The sequence below is a fragment of the Oncorhynchus nerka genome, linkage group LG26 (assembly GCF_034236695.1).
Source record: "Oncorhynchus nerka isolate Pitt River linkage group LG26, Oner_Uvic_2.0, whole genome shotgun sequence".
In the NCBI taxonomy this organism is placed as follows: domain Eukaryota; kingdom Metazoa; phylum Chordata; class Actinopteri; order Salmoniformes; family Salmonidae; genus Oncorhynchus; species Oncorhynchus nerka.
In genome coordinates, this window is record NC_088421.1 from 434,413 (window position 1) to 461,635 (window position 27,223).

The 27,223-nt window shown below is 45.4% G+C and overlaps 1 pseudogene; it reads left to right on the forward strand.

Moving 5' to 3' along the window:
• The window catches only part of LOC115110848 (BEN domain-containing protein 4-like), a 39,114-nt pseudogene that overhangs the window by 10,606 nt on the left and 1,285 nt on the right, over nucleotides 1-27,223 (forward strand).

Here is a 27,223-nt window from a genome sequence, read left to right on the forward strand (position 1 = left end):
GGAGGGGGAGGACATCAGCTTACATAAAATCAAATGCATTTGTCAAAAGTTCTCAACAGCAACCCAACACTAAAAAGGTCCAATGTAGCCGTTTTTATCTCAATATCAAATCATTTCTGGGTAACAATTAAGTGATTGCTTTCAATTAAAATGGTGAAAAGGGAATAAAAATAGCTTCTTAGCAAGAGCAATTTCTCTAGCAATAATTTTGCAAGGACGGTCTGGGAGTGGGGAGGGGAAAATTGACATCTAGCTGTTGTTGGCAGAGAGGTTTGGAACGCTCTTTCTTATTGGTCTATTAAAGGACCAATGTAGCCATTGTATCTCTGTCAAATCACTTCTGGGTAACAAATATACCTTACAGTGACTTGGGTCATACTTTCAAACATAAGCATGCATTTAAAGTGAAATGGGTTCTCACGCACAAAATGCGTATCAGCCAATGGAAAGCGTCGATTTACTTGCATGTGACCGAACGCTAAATTGTAGCTCGTCCCATGGGATAACATGGCACAAGTTAGCCCTATTCTATCTTCAACAGTAAGCACTGATTATATCCTGGCACAAGTGCATCAGCCATTTAAAGTCGTTGAGGTAGTTGGGAGTGTTCCAAAACTTGTTCATCAAGGGAAGTTTCCTTAACATACAGAAGTCCAACAGCATGTTCTGATGATCATTTGACTGACTGGGCAAAATGATCTCTGTTTAAAGTGATTAGTACACGTAATGGTCACATATTGTGGAAGGGTTTGAATCTCACATGAGTCCACCCCCCCTTTGAAATGTTGATTTACAGTTGAAGTCGGAAGTTTACATACACCTTAGCCAAATACATTTAAACTCAGTTTTTCACAATTCCTGACATTTAATCCTAGTAAAAATGTGGGCTAATTGAGTCGGGCTAATTGAGGTAGTATGTACATGTAGGTATGGTTAAAGTGACTATGCATATATGATAAACAGAGAGTACAATGCAAATAGTCCGGGTAGCCAGGTAGACTTGAACCCACATTTTATTTGTATTTATTTTTCACCTTTATTTAACCAGGTAGGCTAGTTGAGAACAAGTTCTCATTTACAATTGTGACCTGGCCAAGATAAAGCAAAGCAGTTCGACCCATACAACATCACAGAGTTACACATGGAGTAAAACAAACATACAGTCAATAATACAGTAGAAAAATAAGTCTATATACAATGTGAGCAAATGAGGTGAGATAAGGGAGGTAGGCAACCAAAAAAAAGAAGAGAAAAAAAAGTTTGTGTTAAAAGGTTAAAGTGCGGTATCAGCTGTAAGTCATCTGCTTTAGCAGTGTGTGCCACTGAGAAGCAAGGTTGACAATGATAGCCTACATGACTGCTATTTGCCAAATCTATAAGGTCCTCCTTTTCTTTTCTTTTTTTTTTACAATATGCAATAGACTTATTTTTCCCCATAAAAGCACATGGATGCGTGTGAAACTAATAAACAAAAAACCTTGGGATTGACCTATTTTAAGAAATGCCATTAGTTGGCAGATATAAAGTCGAAGATCTTTTATAGGCTGATGAAGAAGTTGTGCCTGGATATAATCAGTACCATCTGTTGAGGTTAGCATAGGGCTAACGTGTGCCATGTTATCTGATGAGACCAGCTACAATTTAGCGTTCTCTCACATGAATTTTAATCTATGCTTTTCATTGGCATTTTGTGCATGAGAACCCATTGGACTTTCAATGCTTGCTTATGTTCTCAAGTATGGCCCCAGTATTTTCAAATAAAAAAGAAACAACAAATATCTTCTTAGCAAGACCAATTTTGTCAAGCAACAATTTCTCTAGGACTTTCAGGGAGTGGTCTGAGGGGAGAGGAGAAAATTGAAAACGAACTGTTATTGGCATAGAGGTTTGGAACTTTCTCATTGGTCTATCAACTAATTCCAACCGCATAGTGTGGAAATATATATAAAAAATATGTGTTTTTGACTGCACTAGGCCTTTAAGCCGCAAATAGGAACCAGAGGCAGCAATGGCAAGAAATAGACAAGTACAGGCCTAGACATTGAGGTCTGACTCATCTTCCTTTACAAGAGTGCAATTGAATAGAGGGACCCTGTACTATTGTAAAAGATGGTAGAACATTTGAAAGAGGAAAAGCCAGATAGAGAGTGGGAGAACGTGGGTGATGAGGAAGCCAGAGCAGCGATGCAGAAACCAGTGTAGCACAGCTCAAATGGTTGACAGAACCATTTAGTAACGATGCCCCCCACGGCCGGAAACAGACAGGCTTCAACAGGATGTTGCACTGTGACACCTTTATACAGAATCTGAGAGTCAAGTAGAGGTGCCTGAGAAAGGGATAAAACTCAAGCAATCCTACAGTAGTATGACAAACAACCGATCTAGTCGATGCTGATCTTCGTTTTTTGATCCATCAATTCAATGCCAAGTGAAACAGGACAAGTAATTCAGGACAAGTAAATCAGGACAAGTAATTCAGGACAGCGGAAATGTAGAAATGTGCTCAAAAAGTTGATGCCAAAATATACTGATTGACTTGAATGTCATATTGAATGCCTTGGCTATCATTGTGTCTTGACTCCTCTGCTTCTAGAAAACCGTCTCATCTTGGATGCTTTCGCACAGGAGTGTAGCCGTGTACTCACTCTCCTCAACGGTGGCCGGTTTGTGGAGCCCCAAGATCCTCTGCCCTCCTCCGTTACCTCCCACATCAAGCAGGAGGAAAGCTGCCTCTCTAGGCCTGGGGGGGAGTCAAAGCCAGACGCGGGTCAAGTGGGTCACTGCCCCAACCTGGGCAAGCCACAGCCCAAGGAGAGCTCCACCGTTGATCCTGATGATGAAGCACAGCACAGTCACTGGAGCCAAAAACAAACATACGCATTCCTGCACATCTTCACAAAGTCCCTCCAGAGCTACCTGTTCACCGGGCCCCAGCAGCCCCACCCGGACCTGGGCCTCGAGGGAGAGCGAGTCCCATCGGCCGAGTTTAGGGTGTCACCCAGCAATAACCTTGGGGGCTGGAGCTCCCCAGCCCCTTCGGAGTCCTATGGCCACCCCTCGTCCACCCTGCCGGAGGAGGAAGAGGAGAGCTGCTGCCCTCGCTGTGTGGAGCTGGAGCAGGAGATGCTGTGTCTGCAGAAGGAGAATGAAGAGCTGCACAACAAGCTGGACAACAAACCAGGTACAGTACAGGGGTTTCGGGATAATAAAGCACAGTAATGGCAATTTCTACAGTTTATGCAGATTCATGTGAGATGGTGACTTGGTATGTGGATACGAAATAAGCACCACGTCAGTCTTAACTTAAGTGAGACAATGTGCTCAATTTGCTGCCCCAAGACAAAACACTCAATGGATCTGGGCTTTTACCCTGTGACTCAGCATACATGTGGCTAATAATGACACAGCACCAACACAATGTGGTGTCGTACATTACTTTTCATGTCAAGATTAAGTAAATCACATTGTTGCTGTGACTTTTGTCAGACGCAGAATTTACAATGAAATATTTTTGATGGGTTTTATAAATGAAGCCCTTGATCTCCTTCCAGCTCCCTGCCAGACTGTGCTGGACTTCTTCAAGACTGTTCTCCAGCACCATAACCAGTTTATACAGTCCATGTCACAGGAGCAACAAACCGAGGTAAGCAAGCAGTTTGTCAGAAAACACACATGTTTTTATAAAAATAAATACTCTTGGTCTGTTCCAGTTCTGTCAGATACTGTACTCTACTGTTTTATACTGTATGTTTCAGTGGTCATAATGTGTATATTATAGATGTTACATAACAAATGCAAAATAAGACACCAGGGTGAACTTCTATATCTAAATAGCGCTCTCTCTCTCTCTCTACAGGAAGAAGAACAGACAACATATGAGGTTTGTGTTTTCAAGATGTGTTTTATGTAACTTAATGACCCCTCAATTATTTACTGTTCTGCACTATAGTTTGAATCAGAGATCAGTTATTTGTGTATTTTTGTCATTTGGGCTAGTTGGTTTCACATTGCCAAATGTCAAACTAACTAAAATGCCTAAACAAAACCACGTGTCCTTTGTTTATTGGAGAAAAATGCTTAAAACTATCTATGATTCTCAAGAAGCATATCTTGTCTCAAACTTCGTATTACTTTTTTTTGGTCTTCCAACATGCGTGAGGAAACAGAGTAATAGCCGCTCTGAGACATGAATAAGCTATAGTCAGCAGCCTGTATCCCCAATATAGCTCCCTAATCTGCATCATATGCACTGCTACTCAATGTTTCAGAGAAAGTTATGGTACTGCGTGCATTTCATAAAATGCTGGCAGTCAAACCAGCAATACTGCCCATCTCTGGTTCTTTTCTTGTGTTTGGTCCAGACTGCGTTCAAACCTAGAGCGAACCGCACCATGGTCTGAATGGAATCAGACCAAACCCCCCCCTTTTTTTAGCAAATCACGGTTCATTGTTTAGTGCGCTCCCAGGTGCCGATAGTGTTCACACCAGTCTAAACTAAGGGGGAGTTCAGAAAATCCGCACAAAATCACTTTGGTGTGAAAGCCCCTTAGTGCCATTTGTAATGTTTATGGGACATATTGGAGTGCCAACAGAAGAAGCTCGTCAAAGGTAAGGCATGATTTATACTTTTATTTCTGTGTTTTGTGTCGCGCCTGCAGGGTTGAAATATGTTTTCTCTCTTTGTTTACGGATGTGCTACTCTCAGATTATAGCATCGTTTGCTTTCGCCGAAAAGCCTTTATTCAGATTACAATCGCTCACATTCGTTTAAAAAAAACTAAATAACCTCCAAAATATCGTTATATATTATCAAGTTGTTGGCACGGTCATATAGCCCGGCACCTACATAAAGTTGAGTGACTCACTCATTCATGGCTTTGGATCACAATAAATAAGTACTAACATTCTTTCTGATAGTCTTTAATTAAGAAATGTTTTGGTTATCCTGACCTGGACACCATGTACAGTATTATAATATCCCATGATGGACAAAATACCTTTACCAACACCTTTCTGTATTTTGATACTTTGTGGATGGGGCTCCGGAGTGGATGGTGGCTCCTACAGTGCAAACCGATGCAGGTTCGATAGCCGTGCTAGCCACCACTGGGAGGCCCACGAGGCGGCTTTTGGTTTTAATTTAGAACCCTCCAATCCTCTATATGTAATTGTTGGCGGAGAGTCACATCATTTAACATTTAACATTTAAGTCATTTAGCAGACGCTCTTATCCAGAGCGACTTACAAATTGGTGTGTTCACCTTATGACATCCAGTGGAACAGCCACTTTACAATAGTGCATCTAAATCTTTTAAGGGGGGGGGTGAGAAGGATTACTTTATCCTATCCTAGGTATTCCTTAAAGAGGTGGGGTTTCAGGTGTCTCCGGAAGGTGGTGATTGACTCCGCTGTCCTGGCGTCGTGAGGGAGTTTGTTCCACCATTGGGGGGCCAGAGCAGCGAACAGTTTTGACTGGGCTGAGCGAGAACTGAACTTCCTCAGTGGTAGGGAGGCGAGCAGGCCAGAGGTGGATGAACGCAGTGCCCTTGTTTGGGTGTAGGGCCTGATCAGAGCCTGGAGGTACTGAGGTGCCGTTCCCCTCACAGCTCCGTAGGCAAGCACCATGGTCTTGTAGCGGATGCGAGCTTCAACTGGAAGCCAGTGGAGGGAGCGGAGGAGCGGGGTGACGTGAGAGAACTTGGGAAGGTTGAACACCAGATGGGCTGCGGCGTTCTGGATGAGTTGTAGGGGTTTAATGGCACAGGCAGGGAGCCCAGCCAACAGCGAGTTGCAGTAATCCAGACGGGAGATGACAAGTGCCTGGATTAGGACCTGCGCCGCTTCCTGTGTGAGGCAGGGTCGTACTCTGCGGATGTTGTAGAGCATGAACCTACAGGAACGGGCCACCGCCTTGATGTTAGCTGAGAACGACAGGGTGTTGTCCAGGATCACGCCAAGGTTCTTAGCGCTCTGGGAGGAGGACACAATGGAGTTGTCAACCGTGATGGCGAGATCATGGAACGGGCAGTCCTTCCCGGGAGGAAGAGCAGCTCCGTCTTGCCGAGGTTCAGCTTGAGGTGGTGATCCGTCATCCACACTGATATGTCTGCCAGACATGCAGAGATGCGATTCGCCACCTGGTCATCAGAAGGGGGAAAGGAGAAGATTAATTGTGTGTCGTCTGCATAGCAATGATAGGAGAGACCATGTGAGGTTATGACAGAGCCAAGTGACTTGGTGTATAGCGAGAATAGGAGAGGGCCTAGAACAGAGCCCTGGGGACGCCAGTGGTGAGAGCGCGTGGTGAGGAGACAGATTCTCGCCACGCCACCTGGTAGGAGCGACCTGTCAGGTAGGACGCAACCAAGCGTGGGCCGCGCCGGAGATGCCCAACTCGGAGAGGGTGGAGAGGAGGATCTGATGGTTCACAGTATCGAAGGCAGCCGATAGGTCTAGAAGGATGAGAGCAGAGGAGAGAGAGTTAGCTTTAGCAGTGCGGAGTGCCTCCGTGATACAGAGAAGAGCAGTCTCAGTTGAATGTCTAGTCTTGAAACCTGACTGATTTGGATCAAGAAGGTCATTCTGAGAGAGATAGCGGGAGAGCTGGCCAAGGACGGCACGTTCAAGAGTTTTGGAGAGAAAAGAAAGAAGGGATACTGGTCTGTAGTTGTTGACATCGGAGGGATCGAGTGTAGGTTTTTTCAGAAGGGTGCAACTCTCGCTCTCTTGAAGACGGAAGGGACGTAGCCAGCGGTCAGGGATGAGTTGATGAGCGAGGTGAGGTAAGGGAGAAGGTCTCCGGAAATGGTCTGGAGAAGAGAGGAGGGGATAGGGTCAAGCGGGCAGGTTGTTGGGCGGCCGGCCGTCACAAGACGCGAGATTTCATCTGGAGAGAGAGGGAGAAAGAGGTCAGAGCACAGGGTAGGGCAGTGTGAGCAGAACCAGCGGTGTCGTTTGACTTAGCAAACGAGGATCGGATGTCGTCGACCTTCTTTTCAAAATGGTTGACGAAGTCATCTGCAGAGAGGGAGGAGGGGGAGGATTCAGGAGGGAGGAGAAGGTGGCAAAGAGCTTCCTAGGGTTAGAGGCAGATGCTTGGAATTTAGAGTGGAAGAAAGTGGCTTTAGCAGCAGAGACAGAAGAGGAAAATGTAGAGAGGAGGGAGTGAAAGGATGCCAGGTCCGCAGGGAGGCGAGTTTTCCTCCATTTCCGCTCGGCTGCCCGGAGCCTTGTTCTGTGAGCTCGCAATGAGTCGTCGAGCCACGGAGTGGGAGGGGAGGACCGAGCCGGCCTGGAGTATAGGGGACATGGAGAGTCAAAGGATGCAGAAAGGGAGGAGAGGAGGGTTGAGGAGGCAGAATCAGGAGATAGGTTGGAGAAGGTTTGAGCAGAGGGAAGAGATGATAGGATGGAAGAGGAGAGAGTAGCGGGGGAGAGAGAGCGAAGGTTGGGACGGCGCGATACCATCCGAGTAGGGGCAGTGTGGGAAGTGTTGGATGAGAGCGAGAGGGAAAAGGATACAAGGTAGTGGTCGGAGACTTGGAGGGGAGTTGCAATGAGGTTAGTGGAAGAACAGCATCTAGTAAAGATGAGGTCGAGTGTATTGCCTGCCTTGTGAGTAGGGGGGGAAGGTGAGAGGGTGAGGTCAAAAGAGGAGAGGAGTGGAAAGAAGGAGGCAGAGAGGAATGAGTCAAAGGTAGACGTGGGGAGGTTAAAGTCGCCCAGCACTGTGAGAGGTGAGCCGTCCTCAGGAAAGGAACTTATCAAGGCATCAAGCTCATTGATGAACTCTCCGAGGGAACCTGGAGGGCGATAAATGATAAGGATGTTAAGCTTGAAAGGGCTGGTAACTGTGACAGCATGGAATTCAAAGGAGGCGATAGACAGATGGGTAAGGGGAGAAAGAGAGAATGACCACTTGGGAGAGATGAGGATCCCGGTGCCACCACCCCGCTGACCAGAAGCTCTCGGGGTGTGCGAGAACACGTGGGCGGACGAAGAGAGAGCAGTAGGAGTAGCAGTGTTATCTGTGGTGATCCATGTTTCCGTCAGTGCCAAGAAGTCGAGGGACTGGAGGGAGGCATAGGCTGAGATGAACTCTGCCTTGTTGGCCGCAGATCGGCAGTTCCAGAGGCTACCGGAGACCTGGAACTCCACGTGGGTCGTGCACGCTGGGACCACCAGATTAGGGTGGCCGCGGCCACGCGGTGTGGAGCGTTTGTATGGTCTGTGCAGAGAGGAGAGAACAGGGATAGACAGACACATAGTTGACAGGCTACAGAAGAGGTTACGCTAATGCAAAGGAGATTGGAATGACAAGTGGACTACACGTCTCGAACGTTCAGAAGGTTAAGCTTACGTAGCAAGAATCTTATTGACTAAAATGATTAAAATGATACAGTACTGCTGAAGTAGGCTAGCTGGCAGTGGCTGCATTGTTGACTTTGTAGGCTAGCTGGCAGTGGCTGCGTTGTTGACACTACACTAATCAAGTCGTTCCGTTGAGTGTGATAGTTTCCACAGTGCTGCTATTCGGGGGCTAGCTGGCTAGCTAGCAGTGTTGATTACGTTACGTTGCGTTAAAAGAACGACAATAGCTGGCTAGCTAACCTAGAATATCGCTCTAGACTACACAATTCTCTTTGATACAAAGACGGCTATGTAGCTAGCTATGTAGCTAGCTACGATCATGAGTCTCGCTGGTGTTGAGTAATGTGATGTTAAAGTGGTGTAGGTCTTATTTATTTAAAGAGCATATTGCAGTTAGAAGCAATAGGATTTGAAGCAATAGCCTACAACTATTTTAGCACTGCTCTGAGACAAGCATGGGGACTGGTCTTGATAAATCAATTCGATTTTTATTTTCATTGAATCTCTGTTTGGGTATTGGTTAGACTACAATTTTACAATTAGGTGTAGAAATGTTATGCTCTTACTGCAACCTTTATTTAACTAGGCAAGTCAGTTAAGAATACATTCTTATTTACAAGGACAGCATACTCCTTCCTCCCATCAGGGAATTGAACCCTGGTCTCTTTAGCTAAATAGCCAAGTACTGTAGCCTACTCCCGACCGTCATGTTGTACAACGCCATATTTTCCATTCCATCCTAACGGAAACCCAGAGGGTTTTTTGTTTTTCTTGGAATAGAAGCACCACAATTTAAATCAAATTAATTAAGCAAATACCAGTCAAAAGTTTGGACACACCTACTCATTCCAGAGTTTTTCTTTATTTTTTAAATATTTTCTACATTGTAGAATAATGGTGAAGACATCACAACTATGAAATAACACATATGGAATCAGCTAAGAACAAATTCTTATTTACAAGGACAGCCTACTCCTTCCTCTTTCATCAGGCGGTTCCCGCGTGCGGCAGCCGGGCATTATTTTGCTAAACCGCCCAGACAATGTGGTTTGTAAACCAACCGAATGTAATATAATTCTGGTCACATGTTGACTCAGTGGCGCTTCTCCATGCAGGATGTAGGACGTGGGAAGGGGAAGGGGGAGGGACACACATTTTGTATACAGGAATAGTTGCATCATCAGATTGTTGCTGGATAGATACTTTAATATCTAAACATGCTGGCGATGCTATCTAATGTTAACGGGGCTAGCTACCCTTGTATCAGGATGCCTTGCTCCAGTCCGATTTGATTTATTTTACGACGTCAGCATGGCTTAACATGTGTTCTTTCGTTTTTGACCTCGACATTGTTGCTGGATAGATACTTTCATATCTAACATGCTAGCTAATGCTAACGACGCTAGCTCTCTCGTGTTCCCGAGAGAGCAGCATACTGGTAAGTCAACTTTGCTTTCAAACTTTGTACTCATCTGTAAAGTTGTTTTACATGCAGTCATAAAAGCTAGATAGGTCGACATTTTGTTTAAAAGCCTGTTGTCATTCATTGGTTGTTTCTTTGGAGCTAGCTAAGCTATCACTAGCTAGCTAGGTGGATAATAATGTGATGTATAACGTTATTAGGCTACAGTAACATTACAGTATTACTGAATTACAACAATATAGCTTTGTTACTACTAGTTGGCAAGTTGGTTGATTGTGGGGTGCAGTAGGCTAGCGTCGTTGTTATTCGTCCCTTGACAAAATTATGTTATTTTTGACTTGGTAAAATAGGTTAATGGTTGTGTGCACTCTCACTAGAAATAATTGTGTGGTTTGGTGGCAGATTTTCAAAGGAAAATAGACATACAGTATATCATCAGCAATTCTCAATCATGTGAGATACACAGCTAACCCATATTGAATTTCATTCATAAATGTGGACACTAATTATTGTTAATATTCCAATTTTCTAGGCCCTCCGTTCCCAAACCGGAAGCCCCCCTGTTCCGAGCAGGAAAGACCAGAAAAAAAGTGTTGTTGCTGGATACTTTAATAGCTAACATGCTGGCGCTGCTAGCTAGCTAACCTCAAATTTGGAAGCCTCACTCAAATCAAACTGTATTTGCCACATGCGCCAAATACAACAAAGTGTCGACTTTACCGTGAAATGCTTACTTACAAACCCTTAACCAACAGTGCAGTTCAAGAAGAAGAAAATATTTACCAAGTAGGCTAAAATAAAAAGTAACACAGTAAGAATATTGAGGCTATATACAGGGGGCACCAGTACCGAGTCAGTGTGCAGGGGTACAGGCTAGTTGAGGTAATCTGTACATGTAGGTGGGGGTGAGGTGACTGCATAGGGAACAAACAAACAACAAGTAGCAGCAGTGTACAAGAGGGGGGGGTGTCAATGTAAATTGACCGGTGATGATTTTTATGAATTGTTCAGCGGTCTAATGGCTTGGGGGTAGAAGCTGTTGAGGAGCCTTTTGGTCCTAGACTTGGCGCTCCGGTACCGCTTGCCGTGCGGTAGCAGAGAGAACAGTCTATAACTTGGGTGACTGGAGTCTCTGACAATTTTATGGGCTTTCCTCAGACACCGCCTATTATATAGGTCCTGGATGGCAGGAAGCTTGGCCCCAGTGATGTACTGGGCCATTCGCACTATCTTCTGTAGTACCTTACGGTCAGATACCGAGTAGTTGCCATACCAAGCCGTGATGCAACAGGTCAGGATGCTCTCGATGGTGCAGCTGTAAGAACCTTTTGAGCCCCCTGTCCCCAGCAGGAAAGTCCAGGAAACAGTGTTGGCTTAACCTGTTGCTTCTACTCGGGACGCTTGCGTCCCAACTAGAGCTCTGGAAATGCAAATGCGCTACGCTAAATGCTAATAGTATTAGTTAAAACTCAAAAGTTCATTAAAATACACATGCAGGGTATCGAATTAAAGCTACACTCGTTGTGAATCCAGGCAACAAGTCAGATTTTTAAAATGCTTTTCCGCGAAAGCATGAGAAGCTATTATCTGATAGCATGTAACACCCAAAAAGACCCACAGGGGACGTAAACAAAATAATTAGCATTTCGGCGTTACACAAACCGCACAATAAAATAGAAAACATTCATTACCTTTCACCATCTTCTTTGTTGGCACTCCTAGATGTCCCATAAACACTATTTGGGTCTTTATTTCGATTAAATCGGTCCATATAAAGCCTAGATATCGTTATATGTAGACTGTGTGAGAAACGAAAAAAACATTGTTTCAAAACGTAACGTCATTTTTTAAAATTCAAAAAGTCGACGATAAACTTTCACAAAACACTTCGAAATACGTTTGTAATGCAACTTTAGGTATTAGTAAACGTTAATAAGCGATAAAATTCATCAGGAGGCGATGTAAAGATCATTAGCTGTCCGTCTGGAAAAATGTCCGGCTAGAAACTCAACGAAAATATCCGGTCCTAGACCATAGGAGATACGGTGCCCTGCATGTGTTTGACCAAGAAAAAACTCGAAGGGAAATGACAAGACTCTAGACACCGTGTGGAAGCTGTAGGTACTGCAACCTCAGTCAATTAATTGTGGTTCACCTTTATCAATGGGTTCAAGTAGCGCATGGATATATTTTCCCATTTTCAGTGATCAGTTTTTCCTGTGCTTTTCGATGTAAATGCCGTTCTGGTAAAGCCACAGCAGTGATTTAACCAGTTTTATAAACGTCTGAGTGTTTTCTATCCACACAGACTAAGCAAATGCATATACTATATTCCTGGCATGAGTAGCAGGGCGCTGAAATGTTGCGCGATTTTTAACAGAATGTTCAAAAAAGTAGAGGGTCGACTTAAGAGGTTAAGGTACAACTTCCTATTGAGGAAATGTAAGACAACTCAATATATCATATTTAGGCATGAATAGAAGCATATACAAGCAACCTGTCAAATGTATAAGCCCCTTTTACATCAGCAGTTGTCACAAAGTGCTTAGACAGATACCCTGCCTAAACCCCCAAAGAGCAAGTTATAGAGGGTGCAATAGTTCAGCACCTCAGGAGTAAATTACAGTTGGCTCTTCATAGCTGAGCATTTAGAGCTTGAGACAGTAGGTCCGGTAGAGAGAGACAGGATCAAACAGCGGGTCTGGGACAAGGTAGTACCTCCGGTGAGGGTTCCATAGCTGCAGACAGAAACAGCAGAGACTGGATCAGCAGCACGACCAGGTGGACTGGAGACAGGGAAAGCCAGGAGTTGTCAGGCCAGGTAGTCCCGAGGCATGGTCCTCGAGCTCATGTCCTGCATCCTTTATTGAACTTGAGTGTAGACTAAGCCCTAGAGGTTTGTAACTTCACATGATTTAGCCTACTTGTCATTCCAGATCTGAATATTTGATATCCTTTTTACTGTACACTGTTGATATTACTTTTTCCAAAGCTAATCACTGACTGTCCTACTATAAGGATGTGGTCAGGTTGATACTTCTAAGTCATAATAACACATCAGATTCCGAGGGCAAGTACAATGAGCAGTTGGGAAAATGAAGTCTGCTGCATGGGTTGTCAGATACACACACACAAACGTAATTACTTTGTTGAATTTATTATGGATCCCCATTATCTCCTGCCAAGACAGCAGTTACTCTTCGGGTCCAGCGAAATTAAGGCAGTTATGCAATTTTAAAAACATTACAATACATTCACAACACATTAAATGTGTGCACTCATGCCACTACTCTAATACCACATACAGTTGAAGTCGGAAGTTTACATACACCTCAGCCAAATACATTTAAACTCAGTTTTTCACAATTCCCGATATTTAATCCTAGTAAAAATTCCCTGTCTTAGGTCAGTTACATTTACATTTACATTTAAGTCATTTAGCAGACGCTCTTATCCAGAGCGACTTACAAATTGGTGCTTTCACCTTATGACATCCAGTGGAACAGCCACTTTACAATAGTGCATCTAGGTCTTTTAAGGGGGGGGTGAGAAGGATTACTTTATCCTATCCTAGGTATTCCTTAAAGAGGTGGGGTTTCAGGTGTCTCTGGAAGGTGGTGATTGACTCCGCTGTCCTGGCGTCGTGAGGGAGTTTGTTCCACCATTGGGGGGCCAGAGCAGCGAACAGTTTTGACATGGTCTGAGCGGGAACTGTACTTCCTCAGTGGTAGGGAGGCGAGCAGGCCAGAGGTGGATGAACGCAGTGCCCTTGTTTGGGTGTAGGGCCTGATCAGAGCCTGGAGGTACTGAGGTGCCGTTCCCCTCACAGCTCCGTAGGCAAGCACCATGGTCTTGTAGCGGATGCGAGCTTCAACTGGAAGCCAGTGGAGAGAGCGGAGGAGCGGGGTGACGTGAGAGAACTTGGGAAGGTTGAACACCAGACGGGCTGCGGCGTTCTGGATGAGTTGTAGGGGTTTAATGGCACAGGCAGGGAGCCCAGCCAACAGCGAGTTGCAGTAATCCAGACGGGAGATGACAAGTGCCTGGATTAGGACCTGCGCCGCTTCCTGTGTGAGGCAGGGTCGTACTCTGCGGATGTTGTAGAGCATGAACCTACAGGAACGGGCCACCGCCTTGATGTTAGTTGAGAACGACAGGGTGTTGTCCAGGATCACGCCAAGGTTCTTAGCGCTCTGGGAGGAGGACACGATGGAGTTGTCAACCGTGATGGCGAGATCATGGAACGGGCAGTCCTTCCCGGGAGGAAGAGCAGCTCCGTCTTGCCGAGGTTCAGCTTGAGGTGGTGATCCGTCATCCACACTGATATGTCTGCCAGACATGCAGAGATGCGATTCGCCACCTGGTCATCACAGGGGGGAAAGGAGAAGATTAATTGTGTGTCGTCTGCATAGCAATGATAGGAGAGACCATGTGAGGTTATGACAGAGCCAAGTGACTTGGTGTATAGCGAGAATAGGAGAGGGCCTAGAACAGAGCCCTGGGGACACCAGTGGTGAGAGCGCGTGGTGAGGAGACAGATTCTCGCCACGCCACCTGGTAGGAGCGACCTGTCAGGTAGGACGCAATCCAAGCGTGGGCCGCGCCGGAGATGCCCAACTCGGAGAGGGTGGAGAGGAGGATCTGATGGTTCACAGTATCGAAGGCAGCCGATAGGTCTAGAAGGATGAGAGCAGAGGAGAGAGAGTTAGCTTTAGCAGTGCGGAGTGCCTCCGTGATACAGAGAAGAGCAGTCTCAGTTGAATGACTAGTCTTGAAACCTGACTGATTTGGATCAAGAAGGTCATTCTGAGAGAGATAGCGGGAGAGCTGGCCAAGGACGGCACGTTCAAGAGTTTTGGAGAGAAAAGAAAGAAGGGATACTGGTCTGTAGTTGTTGACATCGGAGGGATCGAGTGTAGGTTTTTCAGAAGGGGTGCAACTCTCGCTCTCTTGAAGACGGGAGGGACGTAGCCAGCGGTCAGGGATGAGTTGATGAGCGAGGTGAGGTAAGGGAGAAGGTCACCGGAGATGGTCTGGAGAAGAGAGGAGGGGATAGGGTCAAGCGGGCAGGTTGTTGGGCGGCCGGCCGTCACAAGACGCGAGATGTCATCTGGAGAGAGAGGGGAGAAAGAGGTCAGAGCACAGGGTAGGGCAGTGTGAGCAGAACCAGCGGTGTCGTTTGACTTAGCAAACGAGGATCGGATGTCGTCGACCTTCTTTTCAAAATGGTTGACGAAGTCATCTGCAGAGAGGGAGGAGGGGGGGGGGGAGGAGGATTCAAGAGGGAGGAGAAGGTGGCAAAGAGCTTCCTAGGGTTAGAGGCAGATGCTTGGAATTTAGAGTGGTAGAAAGTGGCTTTAGCAGCAGAGACAGAGGAGGAAAATGTAGAGAGGAGGGAGTGAAAGGATGCCAGGTCCGCAGGGAGGCGAGTTTTCCTCCATTTCCGCTCGGCTGCCCGGAGCCCTGTTCTGTGAGCTCGCAATGAGTCGTCGAGCCACGGAGCGGGAGGGGAGGACCGAGCCGGCCTGGAGGATAGGGGACATAGAGAGTCAAAGGATGCAGAAAGGGAGGAGAGGAGGGTTGAGGAGGCAGAATCAGGAGATAGGTTGGAGAAGGTTTGAGCAGAGGGAAGAGATGATAGGATGGAAGAGGAGAGAGTAGCGGGGGAGAGCGAGCGAAGGTTGGGACGGCGCGATACCATCCGAGTAGGGGCAGTGTGGGAAGTGTTGGATGAGAGCGAGAGGGAAAAGGATACAAGGTAGTGGTCGGAGACTTGGAGGGGAGTTGCAATGAGGTTAGTGGAAAAACAGCATCTAGTAAAGATGAGGTCGAGCGTATTGCCTGCCTTGTGAGTAGGGGGGGAAGGTGAGGATCACCACTTTATTTTAAGAATGTGAAATGTCAGAATAATAGTAGAGAGAATGATTTATTTCAGCTTTTATTTCTTTAATCACATTCCCAGTGGGTCAGAGGTTTTACATACACTCAATTAGTATTTGGTAGCATTGCTTTTAAGCATTGCCTTTAAATTGTTTTAACGTGGGTCAAATGTATCGGGTAGCCTTCCACAAGCTTCCCACAATAAGTTAGCTGAATTTTGGCCCATTCCTCCTGACAGAGCAGGTGTAACGGAGTCAGGTTTGTAGGCCTCCTGGCTCGCACACGCTTTTTCAGTTCTGCCCACACATTTTCTACAGTGTTGAGGTCAGGGCATTGTGGTGGCCACTCCAATACCTTGGCTTTGTTGTCCTTAAGCCATTTTCCCACAACTTTTGAAGTATGCTTGGGGTGTCTAATTGGAACACCCATTTGGTCATTATGGCCAAACAGTTCTATTTTTGTTTCATCAGACCAGAGGACATTTCTCCAAAAAGTATAATCTTTGTCCCCATGTGCAGTTGCAAACCGTAGTCTGCTTTTTTATGCCAGTTTTGGAGCAGTGGCTTCTTCCTTGCTGAGCGACCTTTCAGGTTATGTCGATTATAGGACTCGCTTTACTGTGGGTATAGAGACTTTTGTACCTGTTTCCTCCAGCATCTTCACAAGGTCCTTTGCTGTTCTGGGATTGATTTGCACTTTTCGCACCAAAGTACGTTCATCTCTAGGAGACAGAACGCGTCTCCTTCCGGATCGGTATGACGGCTGCGTAGTCCCATGGTGTTTATACTTGCGTACTATTGTTTGTGCAGATGAACGTGGTACCTTCAGGCATTTGGAGATTGCTCCCAAGGACGAACCAGACTTGTGGAGGTCTAAACTTGTTTTTCTGGGGTCTTGGCTGATTTCTTTTGATTTTCCCATGATGTCAAGCAAAGAGGCACTGAGTTTGAAGGTAGGCCTTGAAACACGTCCACAGGTACACCTCCAATTGACTCAAATTATGTCAATTAGCCTATCAGAAGCTTCTAAAGCCATGACATCATTTTCTGGAATGTTCCAAGCTGTTTAAAGGCACAGTCAACTTAGTGTATGTAAACTTCTGACCCACTGGAATTGTGATACAGTGAATTATAAGTGAAATAATCTGCCTGCAAACAATTGTTGGAAAAATGACTTGTGTCATGCATTAAGTAGATGTCCTAACCAGCTTGCCAAATAGTTTGTTAACAAGATGTATGTTATCGTGTGTATGCATGTGTCTCTTCACAGTCCCCGCTGTTCCATAAGGTGTATTTTTATCTGGTTTTTTAAAATCTAATTTTACTGCTTGTGTGTGTTACTTGATGTGGAATGGAGTTCCATATAGTCATGGCTCTATGTACTACTGTGCTCCTCCCATAGTCTGTTCTGTTTGGGTTAGTGTGTAGTCAAGGCATTGTCATAAAAAATCATCTTTTGCCTATTTTTTCAGATCTGCCAACCTGCTCGGTGGGTGACAGGTGACAGAATTTGTGATATGACTTAAAGATTGATGTACATCAGCGGAACCCATCCAACCTGAAGGGTGGCCTCGAATAATGCCTCGAAGAATGGGCAAAAGCCCAGTAGCTAGATGTGCCAAGTTTACAGAGACATACCCCAAGAGACTTGCAACTGTAATTGATGCAAAAGGTGGCTCTACAAAGTATTTACTTTGGGGTGGTGAATAGTTATGCACGCTTTCTGAGTTTTATGTTGTTTTTTAAAACTTATTTCTTGTTTGTTTCACACACAAAAATATTTTGCATCTTCAAAGTGGTAGGCATGTTGTGTAAATCAAATGACACAAACCCCCCAAAAAATATATTTTAATTCCAGGTTGCAAGGCAACAAAATAGGAAAAATGCCAAGAGGGGGTGAAAACTTTCACAGGCCACTGTAGTTGTATGATTATTGTTAGTTAAGAAAATGGTGCCTCTCACTTTTAGATCTGCCACCGCCAGCAGTTCAGCTGCAGTCCTCTGTTTTGGTATTTCATTTATCGGCTGCACCGGTTCCTATTACACAGGCCGTGGGGGGAGAAACTTTTGAGTATTCCCACCAACCAGATGTACACACAGACATGTTGAGCTATATACTTACTGTCACTTTGTGCATTTCTCTTTCAGATCTGCCATGCACTCCTCCACTGCCTGACAGCCTCACCCAGAAGTGCATACATTGGGCCTATCAAGACTGACAAAGCAGAGATGGGTGGCTGACAAGGAAAAATAAAACATATACACACACACACTCATTATCCACAATGTAAATAAGTTGTAATTACTTGTTTATTTTATGTATGCTCCATTTCATTTGAGGAATGAAGATATCTACTCCTATATATCCATGATCAATATCTGCATACTTACTCTAAATATCTATCAAATCAACATGTGATTGATAATATTGTAAAATACTTGCTTAATGTGTACAGTTTTAGGAAATGTTGTGTGCTTTGTTGAAAAACATGCCTCGCTCTCTCACACACACATTAGACCCAATGTAAATAAATTGTAATAACTTGTTTATTTTGTCTATGCTCCATTTTATTTGAGGAAAATATCTGCAATAAAGTAGATTCACAGTTAAAGCAATGTCTTTGCTTTATTGGATATTTCTCAGAATACAATGTGTGACCAGAAGGAATTTGGCAGACCTGCAACCATCTAGAGCTGAAAAATAGAGAGATGGGGGGAGGAAGGGTGCAGCTTAAAGGTTTATCATTAATAACTGACACAATTCTATAATGGATATATATTAGAATAATAATACATAATAGAGTGACCAGTAGTTACTGTGTTGTGATTGTTTAGTGTTTTATTTACTCAATGAAGTAGTGCCCCAAGGAGGGATTGAACCGTGTCTCAAAAGTATCAGAAAAGGTCACCAAAATTTCAGGTACAGCTATACATGACTGGCCTGCCCACACGACACGGGGATTCTTTAGCTAAATTGACCAGTACTGTAGCCTCACATCATACAGCGCCATATTTTCTATTCCATCCTAACAGAAACCCAGAGGGTTTTTTGTTTTTCTTGGAATAGAAACACTATGATATTAAGCAAATTAATTAAGCAAAATTTCTTAAAATCAGTCCCATATGGGTAGGTTGAACTTCTTACAATAAAATGTTTTAAATTCTGAAGTACAGCCACTATTGAAGGCTATCAAATGCTTCTAAAAGATGCCCTCTGGTGGTCAAACTAGCACTAATGATACCAGTGGTTGACACTTAAATAACGTGCCATAGAATTCTGCGGCACCATGCAAGCTGCGCCGCAGTATGCTGCAACTTTTAAAGGACGAACCACTGTACACTGAACAAAAATATAAACACAACATGCAGTGTTTGTCCCATGTTTCATGAGCTGACATAAAAGATCCCAGACATTTTCCATACAAAATGCTTTCTCTTTTTTTGTGCACCAAATGTGTTTATATGCCTTTTAGTGAGCATTTGTCCTTTGCCAAGATAATCCATCCACCTAACAGGCGTGGCATATCAAGAAGCTGATTAAACAGCATTGTCACTACATAGGTACACCTTGTGCTGGGGACAATAAAAGACCACTCTAAAATGTGCAGATGTGTCACACAACACAATGACACAGATGTCTCAAGTTGAGGGAGCTTGCAATTGGCATGCTGACTGCAGGAATGTCCACCTGCGCTGTTGCCAGACAATTTTATGTTAATTTCTCTACCGCTTCAGAGAATATGGCAGAACATTTACATTTACATTACATTTAAGTCATTTAGCAGACGCTCTTATCCAGAGCGACTTACAAATTGGTGCGTTCACCTTATGACATCCAGTGGAACAGCCACTTTACAATAGTGCATCTAAATCTTTTAAGGGGGGTGAGAAGGATTACTTTATCCTATCCTAGGTATTCCTTAAAGAGGTGGGGTTTCAGGTGTCTCCGGAAGGTGGTGATTGACTCCGCTGTCCTGGCGTCGTGAGGGAGTTTGTTCCACCATTGGGGGGCCAGAGCAGCGAACAGTTTTGACTGGGCTGAGCGGGAACTGTACTTCCTCAGTGGTAGGGAGGCGAGCAGGCCAGAGGTGGATGAACGCAGTGCCCTTGTTTGGGTGTAGGGCCTGATCAGAGCCTGGAGGTACTGAGGTGCCGTTCCCCTCACAGCTCCGTAGGCAAGCACCATGGTCTTGTAGCGGATGCGAGCTTCAACTGGAAGCCAGTGGAGAGAGCGGAGGAGCGGGGTGACGTGAGAGAACTTGGGAAGGTTGAACACCAGACGGGCTGCGGCGTTCTGGATGAGTTGTAGGGGTTTAATGGCACAGGCAGGGAGCCCAGCCAACAGCGAGTTGCAGTAATCCAGACGGGAGATGACAAGTGCCTGGATTAGGACCTGCGCCGCTTCCTGTGTGAGGCAGGGTCATACTCTGCGGATGTTGTAGAGCATGAACCTACAGGAACGGGCCACCGCCTTGATGTTAGTTGAGAACGACAGGGTGTTGTCCAGGATCACGCCAAGGTTCTTAGCGCTCTGGGAGGAGGACACAATGGAGTTGTCAACCGTGATGGCGAGATCATGGAACGGGCAGTCCTTCCCGGGAGGAAGAGCAGCTCCGTCTTGTCGAGGTTCAGCTTGAGGTGGTGATCCGTCATCCACACTGATATGTCTGCCAGACATGCAGAGATGCGATTCGCCACCTGGTCATCAGAAGGGGGAAAGGAGAAGATTAATTGTGTGTCGTCTGCGTAGCAATGATAGGAGAGACCATGTGAGGTTATGACAGAGCCAAGTGACTTGGTGTATAGCGAGAATAGGAGAGGGCCTAGAACAGAGCCCTGGGGGACGCCAGTGGTGAGAGCGCGTGGTGAGGAGACAGATTCTCGCCACGCCACCTGGTAGGAGCGACCTGTCAGGTAGGACGCAAGCCAAGCGTGGGCCGCGCCGGAGATGCCCAACTCGGAGAGGGTGGAGAGGAGGATCTGATGGTTCACAGTATCGAAGGCAGCCGATAGGTCTAGAAGGATGAGAGCAGAGGAGAGAGAGTTAGCTTTAGCAGTGCGGAGCGCCTCCGTGATACAGAGAAGAGCAGTCTCAGTTGAATGACTAGTCTTGAAACCTGACTGATTTGGATCAAGAACGTCATTCTGAGAGAGATAGCGGGAGAGCTGGCCAAGGACGGCACGTTCAAGAGTTTTGGAGAGAAAAGAAAGAAGGGATACTGGTCTGTAGTTGTTGACATCGGAGGGATCGAGTGTAGGTTTTTTCAGAAGGGGTGCAACTCTCGCTCTCTTGAAGACGGAAGGGACGTAGCCAGCGGTCAGGGATGAGTTGATGAGCGAGGTGAGGTAAGGGAGAAGGTCTCCGGAAATGGTCTGGAGAAGAGAGGAGGGGATAGGGTCAAGCGGGCAGGTTGTTGGGCGGCCGGCCGTCACAAGACGCGAGATTTCATCTGGAGAGAGAGGGAGAAAGAGGTCAGAGCACAGGGTAGGGCAGTGTGAGCAGAACCAGCGGTGTCGTTTGACTTAGCAAACGAGGATCGGATGTCGTCGACCTTCTTTTCAAAATGGTTGACGAAGTCATCTGCAGAGAGGGAGGAGGGGGAGGGGGAGGAGGATTCAGGAGGGAGGAGAAGGTGGCAAAGAGCTTCCTAGGGTTAGAGGCAGATGCTTGGAATTTAGAGTGGTAGAAAGTGGCTTTAGCAGCAGAGACAGAAGAGGAAAATGTAGAGAGGAGGGAGTGAAAGGATGCCAGGTCCGCAGGGAGGCGGTTTTCCTCCATTTCCGCTCGGCTGCCCGGAGCCCTGTTCTGTGAGCTCTCAATGAGTCGTCGAGCCACGGAGCGGGAGGGGAGGACCGAGCCGGCCTGGAGGATAGGGGACATAGAGAGTCAAAGGATGCAGAAAGGGAGGAGAGGAGGGTTGAGGAGGCAGAATCAGGAGATAGGTTGGAGAAGGTTTGAGCAGAGGGAAGAGATGATAGGATGGAAGAGGAAAGAGTAGCGGGGAGAGAGAGCGAAGGTTGGGACGGCGCGATACCATCCGAGTAGGGGCAGTGTGGGAAGTGTTGGATGAGAGCGAGAGGGAAAAGGATACAAGGTAGTGGTCGGAGACTTGGAGGGGAGTTGCAATGAGGTTAGTGGAAGAACAGCATCTAGTAAAGATGAGGTCGAGCGTATTGCCTGCCTTGTGAGTAGGGGGGAAGGTGAGAGGGTGAGGTCAAAAGAGGAGAGGAGTGGAAAGAAGGAGGCAGAGAGGAATGAGTCAAAGGTAGACGTGGGGAGGTTAAAGTCGCCCAGAACTGTGAGAGGTGAGCCGTCCTCAGGAAAGGAGCTTATCAAGGCATCAAGCTCATTGATGAACTCTCCGAGGGAACCTGGAGGGCGATAAATGATAAGGATGTTAAGCTTGAAAGGGCTGGTAACTGTGACAGCATGGAATTCAAAGGAGGCGATAGACAGATGGGTAAGGGGAGAAAGAGAGAATGACCACTTGGGAGAGATGAGGATCCCGGTGCCACCACCCCGCTGACCAGAAGCTCTCGGGTGTGCGAGAACACGTGGGCGGACGAAGAGAGAGCAGTAGGAGTAGCAGTGTTATCTGTGGTGATCCATGTTTCCGTCAGTGCCAAGAAGTCGAGGGACTGGAGGGAGACATAGGCTGAGATGAACTCCGCCTTGTTGGCCGCAGATCGGCAGTTCCAGAGGCTACCGGAGACCTGGAACTCCACGTGGGTCGTGCGCGCTGGGACCACCAGATTAGGGTGGCCGCGGCCACGCGGTGTGGAGCGTTTGTATGGTCTGTGCAGAGAGGAGAGAACAGGGATAGACAGACACATAGTTGACAGGCTACAGAAGAGGCTACGCTAATGCAAAGGAGATTGGAATGACAAGTGGACTACACGTCTCGAATGTTCAGAAAGTTAAGCTTACGTAGCAAGAATCTTATTGACTAAAATGATTAAAATGATACAGTACTGCTGAAGTAGGCTAGCTGGCAGTGGCTGCGTTGTTGACTTTGTAGGCTAGCTGGCAGTGGCTGCGTTGTTGACACTACACTAATCAAGTCGTTCCGTTGAGTGTGATAGTTTCTACAGTGCTGCTATTCGGGGGCTAGCTGGCTAGCTAGCAGTGTTGATTACGTTACGTTGCGTTAAAAGAACGACAATAGCTGGCTAGCTAACCTAGAAAATCGCTCTAGACTACACAATTATCTTTGATACAAAGACGGCTATGTAGCTAGCTACGATCAAACAAATCAACCGGCCTCACAACCACAGACCATGTGTAACCCACTCCAGCCCTGGACCTCCACATCTGGCTTCTTCACCTGCAACCAGCCACCCGGACAGCTGATGGAACTGGGTTTGCAAAACCGAAGAATTTCTGCACAAACTGCATCTCAGGGAAGCTCATCTGTGTGCTCGTCGTCCTCACCAGGTTCTTGACCTGACTGCAGTTCGGCGTCGTAACCAACTTCAGGCGCAAATGCTCACCTTTGATGACCACTGGAAAAGTGTGCTCTTCTCCAGTTTCAACTGTCTTGGCAGATGGCAGACAGCGTGTATGGCGTCATGTGAGCGAGTGGTTTGCTGATGTTAATGTTGTGAACTTAGTGGTAGTGGGGCTATGGTATCGGCAGGCATAAACTACAGAAAAAATAGCATTTTATTGATGGAAATTTGAATGCAGGGACAATGTGACAATATCCTGAGACCCATTGTTGTGTCATTCATCTGCCGCCATCACCCTTATGTTTCAGCATGTTAATGCACAGCCCCAAGGATCTCTACACAATTCCTCGAAGCTGAAAATGGCCCTGTTCTTCCATGGCCTGCATACTCACCAGATGTCACCCATTAAGCCTGTTTGGGATGCTCTGGATCAACATGTATGACAGCGTGTTCCAGTTCCCGCAAATATCCAGCAACTTTGCACAGCCATTGAAGAGCAGTGGGACAACATTCCACAATCAACATCCTGATCAACAACTCTATGCAAAGGAGATGTGTCACGCTGCAAATGGTAGTCACACCAGATACTGACTGGTTTTCTGATCCACGCCCCCTACCTTTTTTCCAAGGTATCTGTGACCAACAGATACATATCTGTATTCCCAGTCATGTGAAATTCATAGATTAGGGCCTACTGAATTTATTTAAATTGACTGATTTCCTTATATAAACTGTAACTCAGTAAAATATTTGAAATTGTTGCATATATATTTTTGTTCATTGAGGGTTTGAGCATAGTCTGAAGGTAGGGAGGGGCACTTCCCCTTGCTGTTCCGTAGGCAAGCACCATGGTCTTGTAGTGGATGCGAGCTTCGACTGGAAACCAGTGGAGTGTACGGAGGAACAGGGTAACAATGGGAGAACTTGGTAAGGTTGAACACCAAATGGGCTGTGGCGTTTTGGATAAATTACAAGCAGGGAGACCAGTCAACGGAGAGTTGCAGTAGACCAGACGAGATATGACGAGTGTCTGGATTAGGACCTGCACTGCTTCTTGTGTGAGGAAAAAAACCTATTTAAATCATTTTAGAATAAGGCTGTAACATACCAAATGTGGAAAAAGTCAAGGGGTCTGAATTCTTTCAAATGCACTGTACTGTATATAGTATCAACCTAAAACTAGTGGCACAAGATGTGAATGTGCCATTCAAATCAGCTTCTCTAAAAAGGTTTTGAAAATATTATCTTTCATCTGTGTTGCATAACACCACCTTTTCCTGGGAATGACTTAATGTTCTATTGGGCAATGGCTTTACAAATATTGGAATGTGTTATTGTTAGCTATATATCAGATGTGTAACACAAATAATGCTTTTGATTTAATTGAGAAATATCATAGTTCTCCATTACACATTGAGCATGAAGTTAACGACCTTGTTCTAACGCGTGAATGACTGCACTTCTGAATGCTTTGAAAGTATGAATGCACTTTTCATTACCCTGTTAGTGTATTAGGGTTGGGGTCAATTCCATTTAAATGTAGTCAATTCAGGAACTCAACTGTAATCCAATTCTAATTTTCCTTTTCCTTTCATTGCCTGTCAACGAGGAAAGAAATGGATAATAAATTTCAGTTGACTTCCTCAATTAGCTGAACTGAAATGGAATTGAACCCTAAACTGATGGCTCTATGGCAGCGTACTCAGAGCTCATAACTAAGTTGTACCATTCTCACCAGTACTGGAAGGTGGCACTTTAAATGGGATAAGAAATGGAATGGAATCAAACACATGGTTTGATACCATTCCGTTCAACCCATTTTATGCACCGTCCTCCCTTTACTAGCCTCCTGTCATCCTCACCCTCTTCCGTTCTTCGTACCCCTCCTCAGGGCAGTAAACAGCTCCTGGGGAACTACCCTCTCTTCTTCACCAACAAGCAGTGGGACGAGGCTGTCAACTCGTCCAAGAAGGACGGCCGCGGCTGCTGCGCTACCTGATCCGCTTCGTCTTCACCACGGATGAGCTCAAGTACTCGTGCGGCTTGGGCAAAAGGAAGCGCTCGGTTCACCCAGGAGAGCCTGGACCGGAGAGACAGCCCCTCAACCCTGTCAAAGTCACCTGCCTCAGAGGTACTGGTGTTATTTCTACTGAAGAGACGTGTACTAAAGCAACATGTATCCTACTAAAGAGATGTGTACTAAAGCAACAGGTATGGTACAGATATAGGATATTAATTTGAGCCAGTTTGCTACAGCAGGAAAATAATCCTGAACCAACAGGAAATGTGAATTATTATGTGGATTATGGACATTTTTGTAGGGGGTCATACAATTTTCATAAGGGAAAATCAAATCAGAAATTTCAAAGTGGAAATTACTAACTTCAAAAGCCTTTTTAAACCTCAAATACAGTACAAGTTTAAAATGTCATGCACTGCGGGAAAGTTCTACTGCAACAGGTGAACAGATTAAGGTCCTACATCTGTATTAACCCTAAAAGCGCCAACAGGTTGTTGTTTTTTTTACCCCAAATTAGTAATAATTGCAGAGACAATGTCTGTTAAGCAGTGACACTTTTTATTTTATTAACCTTTTGTTACACAATTAAATGGTTTAAATTAGCCAAAATAAGCTTAATATTTATTTACGTGTGTCACACATAAATAAAATCACACAATTCTAGTGAAATTTGATGTTGTATTTTTCATGTTTTGAACAGATTTCTTAAAATCAATTTCATCCATAGCCACTTGTTATGAACATTTGTATGTTATTCATTTAAAAAATGGTGTTTCTGTGATACTCAGAGGCGGAGAAACTGGCGATTGAGCTAATCTGACATACCGATACGACCTAAGAAGGCCACCAATATGGGCGATATTAGGCAGAGATTGTGGATATAATGACGAAAGGCTCATGTCTCCGCCCTAACAATGGCAGTCGTTGTCCACAAAGCCGGAAGGCATGCAGGAGTAGGCAAGATCAGATGGGAACATTGTAGCCAAAGAGAGGGCAAATACAGTTGAAGTCGGAAGTTTAAATACACTTAGGTTGGAGTCATTAAAACAAAATTTCCAACAATAGTTTTGGCAAATCAGTTAGGACATCTAGTTTGTGCATGACACAAGTCATTTTTCCAACAATTGTTTACAGACAGATTATTTAACTTATAATCACTGTATCACAATTCCAGTGGGTCAGAAGTTTAAATACACCAAGTTGCTGTGCCTTGAAACAGCTTGGAAAATTCCAGAAAATTATGTTATGGCTTTAGAAACATCTGAGGGCTAATTCACATAATTTGAGTCAATTGGAGGTGTACCTGTGGATGTGTTTCAAGGCCTACCTTCAAACTCACTCAGTGCATCTTTGCTGGACATCATGGGAAAATCAAAAGAAATCAGGAAAAAATTGTAGACCTCAACAAGTCTGGCTTATCCTTGGGAGCAATTTCCAAACGCCTGAAGGTACCACGTTCATCTGTACAAACAATAGTACGGAAGTATAAACACCATGGGACCACGCAGCCGTCATAACGCTTAGGAAGGAGACGCGTTCTGTCTCTTAGAGATAAACGTACTTTGGTGCGAAAAGTGCAAATCAATCCCAGAACAAAAGCAAAGGACCTTGTGGAGAAGCTGGAGGAAACAGGTACAAAAGTCTCTATGTCCACAGTAAAACGAGTCCTATATCGACATAACCCGAAGGCCGCTCAACAAGGAAGAAGCCACAGCTCCAAAACTGCATAAAAAAGCCAGGGGGTGGCAGCATCATGTTGTGGGGGTGCTTTGCTGCAGAAGGGACTGGTGCACTTCACAAAATAGATGGCATCATGAGGTAGGAAACTTATGTGCATATATTGAAGCAACATCTCAAGACATCAGCTTGGTCATAAATGGGTCTTCCAAATGGACAATGACCGCAAGCATAATTCCAAAGTTGTGGTAAAATGGCTTAAGGACAATAAATTCAAGGTATTGGAGTGGCCATCACAAAGCCCTGACCTCAATCCTATAGACAATTTGTGGGCAGAACTGAAAAAGCGTGTGCGAGCAAGGAAGCCTACAAACCTGACTCAGTTACACCAGCTCTGTCAGGAGG